Consider the following 7515-nt stretch of genomic DNA (forward strand, 5'->3'; position numbering starts at 1 on the left):
TTTCATTGCACAATTTTATTGCAATTACAAATAAAAATGTTTCAAATGTTGCATTTAGAAATGGTAAAAGTAGTAAAAAAAAATGTAGATAAAAGTCATTGAAAAACAGCTGTTGGCTATGAGCTTTGACGCATAAAAAGCAATTCATAATTTTCACATGCCGTTCTTTATGGAAGGAACTACCACATAGCAAGATCATGTTTCATTAATACATGTGTTGTTGTAAGACAGACACCATTGATTCTGTTCTGTGTCAATCAGTTCTGCTTTACAGGCCATGGCACAACAAACTAATCAAAACATGTCAAATGAATCAAAACATTTGAAACAATATCAAATGTTAGAGACAAAGAAAGAGTCAAGTAATTCTAATAATTGTATCTTCATATATGAAAAAGAAACAACAATATTATAAGTGGACCGAGGAAAAGGGAACGTGAGGTTCTTATGCAGATATCCAGATTTTTGACGCCAACTTTGGGATCCTAAAAAGAGATGTCACAAGACATTTGCAATGGCAAGTTTAATGAATACAAAATATTCTAAAGAATTTTATGCTATAACATGTTTTCTCTATTTTGTAAAAATTAATAAACCATACCGTACTAATTTTACATGACATGAAAAAAGTGCCAAAATTGCTAGCTAATTACTATATACGAAAAACGTGTATTTCTCAAATGCATGAGAACGATGCAAAGCGCCAATGTAAAAACATAATCAAAACACCCCCTGTCATACTTCTGTTTGACAACAGATCATGTCAAGCCTCCATGTTGCTCACCCCTATAGGCTCCAGATCACCCTCCTCATCATCATGGATATCCAGGTCCTTCGGTTTGGGTCTCTCAATGACTTCTGCAACCTCCTCTCTGGTCTCCTCAGCTGGCGTGGTCAACGACACCACATCATCGTAGCTCTCCTGTGGATCTTCCTCCACATGTCCTGCAAAACATTTAGTTCAGAGCAGCACATAAAGAAACAACACATTAATGTATGTACTATATATACACTGTATGTATGGAACTGAGCTGGGACTTTATCTTACTGTGGTTAGCAGCAGCTCCTGCTCCTGGGCTTCAGGCTACTGGTTCCATATCTTCCACTGGATAAGGGTTGAGCTGGGACGCTCTCCTTCTCAACAATGTCATTGTAGGACAGGGAAGACACACGACATTGCTGGCAATTTTCCTTGTTTCCACCACTCTCTGATCCTGTTGGAACGACGATACAGAGAACGATGTGATGGTACAGTACAGCAAGACTGCACTGTACAGTGGCCGGGCTGGTCTAGCAGTAATGCCGCAGCCTCCAGCACACGTCTATGGTGTCAGCATTAGTTTGAATCCAGCCTACTACCCTTTGACACAAATTCTCTTTGTCTTTCCCCACTGTCATCCACTATCTGTTCAATTAAGTCTGAAAATACCTTTAAAAAAAGTGCATTGCACCGATAATTCTTCACTCCTTATCATTACAATAGTAATCCTTTCTCTCATCTATCTATCTTTTGACAGGGTGCTCTCTCTGCTACACTAAGCAGTGAATATAAATACTGTATCATGTTTAATTGATACATATCGAGTTTTCTTAATAAAAATGTTGATCATTTTAATGGGTGACATGCATGTTTGTGGTGTTGTTTTAACAAAAAAGGATTGCACTCACTTTTTCCAAGTCTCTCATTTCCGTTGGTCTGAACATTTCATTTCCATTGGTCTCAACATCCTCATAGTCTCCACTCTCAAAAGCAGACTCTTTTCTCACTGAGAATCTTGCTGGATCCAAAATATGACTCTAATCAAAACCTTCTCAGTGTCTCTCGAATGCACACATATTACGAAAACATTAGTTTTTGTTTTCACATATTATGTAACATTTCATTCAATGCCACAGGACGCTACTATTGCTGTCAAAGTGTTCACTGACTGCCCTCTGGTGGCGGCTCAATTGTACAGATGCATTTGTCATGTGTTTAGGATCTACAGGGTTTACCACTTTAGGGTCATTTTATTTACAAAAAACGCTGTTGCGACATAGACACAGATAATTGCAAGTGTTTACAAAAGTGTCCTTCGATTTGGCTATTGTACTTTAGTGAATTAAGTCCCTACAGTATTATTTGTAGGTGTTGAAATGACATAAATGCACTTACACTTGACCCTGTTTACAAAGTGTCCTCGAAGTAAGAGAAAGAGAGCAACGACCATGAGCTGAAATGAACAGAGACAACGCCCCAAGGGACAGACAAACAATCAAGTTGATGTGATGGGGATCTGAGCAATGGGCTGTTTGACTAGATAACCGGCAATCATATTAAATTATTGGGGAGATATACACTATATATACAAAAGTATGTGGATTAGTGGATTCGGCTATTTCAGTCACACTAGTTGCTGACAGGTGTACAAAATCGAGCACACGTCCATGCAATCTCTCTAGACAAACATTGGCAGTAGAATTGCCTTACCAAAGAGCTCAGTGACTTTCAACGTGGCACCGTCATAGGATGCCACCTTTCCAACAAATCAGTTTGTCAAATTTCTACCCTGCTAGAGCTGCCCCGGTCAACTGTAAGTGCTATTATTGTGAAGTGGAAACATCTAGGAGCAAAAACGGCTAAGCCTCGAAGTGGTAGGTCACACAAGCTCACAGAACGGGATTGCCTAGTGCTGAAGCGCGTAAAAAAATAGTCTGTCCTCGGATGCAACACTCACTATCGAGTTCGAAACTGCCTCGGGAAGCGATGTCAGCACAATAACTATTCCTCAGGAGCTTCATGAAATGGGTTTCCATGGCCGAGCAGCCGTACACAGGCCTAAGATCACCATGTGCAATGCCATGCGTTGGCTGAAGTGGTGTAAAGCTTGCCACCATTGGACTCTGGAGCAGTGGAAACGTGTTCTCTGGAGTGATGAATTATGCTCCACCATCTGGCAGTCCAATAGACAAATCCAGGTTTGATGGATGCCAGGAGGACGCTACCTGCCTGAATGCATAATGGCAACTGTAAAGTTTGGTAGAGGAGGTATATTGGTCTGGGGCTGTTTTTCATGATTTAGGCTAGGCCCCTTAGTTCCAGTGAAGGGAAATCTTAAACACTCTCTGGACACTGTGTTAACAAACCTCCAAACAAGCTTCAATGCCATACAACACTCCTTCCGTGGCCTCTAACTGCTCATAAACGCTAGTAAAACTAAATGCATGCTCTTCAACCGATCGCTGATCGCACCCGCCAGCCTGACTAGCATCACTACTCTGGACGGTTCTGACTTAGAATATGTGGACAACTACAAATACCTTGGTGTCTGGATAGACTGTAAACTCTCCTACCAGACTCATATTAAGCATCTCAAATCCAAAATTAAATCTAGAATCGGCTTCCTATTTCGCAAAACAAAGCCTCCTTCACTCACGCTGCCAAACATACCCTCGTAAAACTGACTATCCTTCCGATCCTCGACTTTGGCGATGTCATTTACAAAATAGCCTCCAACACTCTACTCAGCAAACTGGATGCAGTCTATCACAGTGCCATCCGTTTTGTCACCAGGCCCCATATAGCACCCACCACTGTGACCTGTATGCTCTTGTCGGCTGGCCCTCGCTACATATTCGTCGCCAGACCCACTGACTCCAGGTCATCTATAAGTCATTGCTAGGTAAAGCTCCACCTTATCTCAGCTCACTGGTCACCATAACAACATCCACCCGTAGCACGCGCTCCAGCAGGTATATCTCACTGGTCATCCCCAAAGCCAACACCTGCTTTGGCCGCCTTTCCTTCCAGCTCTCTGCTGCCATTGACTGGAACGAATTGCAAAAATCGCTAAAGTTGGAGACTTATATCTCCCTCACTAACTTTAAGCATCAGCTATCTGAGCAACTTACCGATCGCTGTAGCTGTACACAGCACATCTGTAAATAGCCCATCCAACTACCTACCACATCTCCATATTGTTTTAATTTACTTTTTTGCTCTTTTGCACACCAGTATTTCTACTTGCACATCATCATCTGTACATCTATCATTCCAATGTTAATTTGCTAAATTGTAATTACTTCACTACTATGGCCTTTATTGCCTTACCTCCTTACTCCATTTGCACACACTGTATATAGATTTTTCTATTGTGTTATTGACTGCACTTTTGTTTATCCCACGTGTAACTCTGTGTTGTTGTTTTTTGTCGCACTGCTTTGCTATATCTTGGCCAGGTCGCAGTTGTAAATGAGAACTTGTTCTCAACTGGCCTACCTGGTTAAATAAAGGTGAAATAAAAAATAAAATACAGCATATAATGACATTGTAGATGATTCTGTGCTTCCAACTTTGTGGCAACATTTGGAGAAAGCCATTTCCTGTTTTAGCATGACAATGCTCCCATGCATAAAGCGAGGTCCATACAGAAATGGTTTGACGAGATCAACCCCATCGAACACCTTTGGGATGATTTGGAACGCCGACTGTGAGCCAGGCCTAATCGCCCAACATCAGTGCCCGACTAATGCTTTTGTGGCTGAGTTGGAGGCAAGTCCCTGCAGCAATGTTCCAACATCTAGTGGAAAGCCTTCCCAGAAGAGTGGAGGCTGTTATAGCAGCAAAGGGGAGACCAACTCCATATGAATGCCCATGATTTTGGAATAAGATGTTCGACGAGCAGGTGTCCACATACTTTTGGTCATGTAGTGTAGTATAAGACATAGACAGTACACTATTTAAAGTCCGTAGAAATATTTCAGAAAGATGACAAAAGCATTTCTGTCAAGTGAGAGATATCGTTTGCTTTTCAATAGCTAGATAAAGCCCCACAGTCAGCAACATATCTGAAAACAAGGTTACCTCACACAACCAGCTATAGCTACTTACAACATGAAACACTGGAAATGAGTACTTTGAACAACTACAGTACCTTCACAATATATTTCACCAGGTTTGGGCTTTCCACATGTCTTCTGGTGGACACAGTGATGTAAGACATTATCAGCAGTGCATTCGGGAGCTGCACGCCTTCTTTTCATCAGGCTGTTCAATCTGATCCGATGTGTGTTCTTGGGGACTGCCACACTTAGTCACTTGCAAAGGAGGGTAGCTTCCCTTGATGTAAAAGATTTTAGTTGATACACTGTACCGACTCCCAGGTGCCTCGATAAAGTATCTACATTTTCCCTCCACAATTCTGAGTTGAATTGAATTTCACAATACCTGAAAAATAAATTATAAAGCTAGACCACTTAATATACTCTCAACATATTATTCTTTTACATTTATTTAACTAGGCAAGTCAGGTAAGAACAAATTCTTATTTACAATGACAGCCTAGGAACAGTGGATTTACTGCCTTGTTCAGAGACAGAACGACAGATTTTTACCCTGTCAGCTCGGGGATTCGATCTAGCAACCTTTCGGTTACTGGCCCATCGATCTAACCACTAGGCTACCTGCCGCCCCCATATTATATTCACTACTGTATTAACAAAATTAACATCTTCAAAGTTAACATTTAACTCTTACCTGCACAGGACACAGAAACCAATCCTCCACAACACATTCCCTTTGTTATTTTGCACAGCTGAAGTTTGGACTTGGAGCCTATGCGTCTGGCAAAATGTGTGTCATCACGACTTATTCTGTTGGTTGCTTTCATTGAGATGCTGTTGCTACACTCCTGCTCTTTACATGCTAAAGAAAGTATTCACACACCTCAACTTTTTCCACACTTTGTTGTGGTATAGCTTGAATTTAAATGGATTAAATTGAGATGTTTTTTCACTGGCCTACGCACAATATCCCATAATCTCAAAGTGTAATTATGTTTTTCAATAATTTTGGAAATTAATAAAAAAGGAAGAGCTGAAATGTCTTGAGTCAATAGGTATTCACCCCCTTTGTTATGGCAAGCCTAAATAAGTTCAGGAGTAAAAATGTGCTTAGCAAGTTGCTTAATAAGTTGCATCGTTTTTAACAGTTGTTTTTTTTACTACCTCATCTCTGTACCTCACACAAACAATTATCTGTAAGGTCCCTCTGTCGAGCAGTGAATTTCAAACACAGATTCAACCACAAAGACGAGGGAGGTTTTCCAATGCCTCGCAAAGAAGTGCACCTATTGGTAGATGGGTCAAATTTGTAAAAAGCAGACAATGAATATCCCTTTGAGCATGGTGAAGTTATTAATTACACTTTGGGTTGGTGTATCTGTACATCCAGTCACTACAAAGATAAAGGCGTCCTTCCTAACTCAGTTGCTGGAGAGGAAGGAAACTGCTCAGGGACTTCACCATGAGGCCAGTGGTGACTTTAAAACAGTTACAGAGTTTAATGGCTGTAATAGGAGAAAACTGAGGATGGATTAACAACATTGTAGTTACTCCACAAAACTAACTTAATTGACAGAGTGAAAAGAAGGAAGCTTGTACAGAATACAAATATTCCAAAACATTCATCCTGTTTGCAACAAGGAACTAAAGTAATACTGCAAAAAATGTGGCAAAGCAATTCACTTTTCGTCCTGAATACAAAGTGTTATGCTTGGGGAAAATCCAACACAACACATTACTGAGTACCACTCTCCATATTTTCAAGCATAGTGGTGGCTGCACCATGTTATCAGTATACTTGTAACCATTAATGACTGGGGAGTTTTTCAGGATAAAAAATTAACTGAATGGAGCTAAGCACAGGAAAAATCCTAGACAAAATCCTAGATGATCAGTCTGATTTCCACCAGACACTGGGAGATACATTTTCCTTTCAGCAGGACAATAACCTAAAACACAAGGCCATATCTACACTGGAGTTGTTTACCAAGAAGACAATGAATGTTCCTGTGTGGCCGAGTTACAGCTTTGACTTAAATCTACTTGAAAATCTATGGCAAGGCCTGAAAATGGTTGTCTAGCAATGATCAACAATCAATTTGACAGAGCTTGAAGAATTTTTAAAATAATAATAGGTAAGTGTTCCACAAGTGAGGTGTGGAAAACTCTTAGAGACTTACAGCTGTAATTGCTGTAATTGCTTCCAAAGCTGCTTCTACAAAGTATTGACTGGTGTAGCTCAACAAAGTCACTTATATATGATTATAGTAAACCAAATCGTGGATTGCTGTTATATCTTGTATGTAATTTTATAACTTGGCTGAACTATCCCTTTAATGTTGGGGAAATTAACTACAATTTTAGCACTACTTTTTTGAATGTTTGGCATTTTAAAAGTCACTGAATTTGGCACAATATTTATAGATTTATAGTCTGATGAGAGGATCATACTCAGTTTTGCTCTAGTCAAGGACAAACTTTGATTTATTGTTAAAAGCTTCTAGAAATGGGTTAGGATTAGTCCCCAAAACCAAGCTTTGATAACAAAATCCAATACAATAACTCAAGAACTATTAATAACATAACTTTAGAAAAATATAATGTATTTACTAATTTAGAACTAGACCTAATCCAGACACATTTGTGATATTTACACAAATACATTGTAGGTCTATGAAGGGATAGTTACTTCCA

At 39.8% G+C, this 7515-nt stretch overlaps 1 long non-coding RNA gene across 1 annotated transcript; it reads right to left on the bottom strand.

The window, feature by feature from the left end:
- LOC106572315 (uncharacterized) lies at positions 1 to 1921 on the bottom strand. The gene is made up of 4 exons (XR_001321096.2): positions 1669 to 1921; positions 1049 to 1214; positions 785 to 945; positions 1 to 485 (listed from the first exon to the last, which is right to left on the bottom strand). It is a non-coding gene; the product is annotated as an uncharacterized lncRNA (long non-coding RNA).
- Between the last annotated feature and the right edge of the window lie 5594 nt (positions 1922 to 7515).

This window comes from Salmo salar, chromosome ssa15, assembly GCF_905237065.1.
Source record: "Salmo salar chromosome ssa15, Ssal_v3.1, whole genome shotgun sequence".
In the NCBI taxonomy this organism is placed as follows: Eukaryota; Metazoa; Chordata; class Actinopteri; order Salmoniformes; family Salmonidae; genus Salmo; species Salmo salar.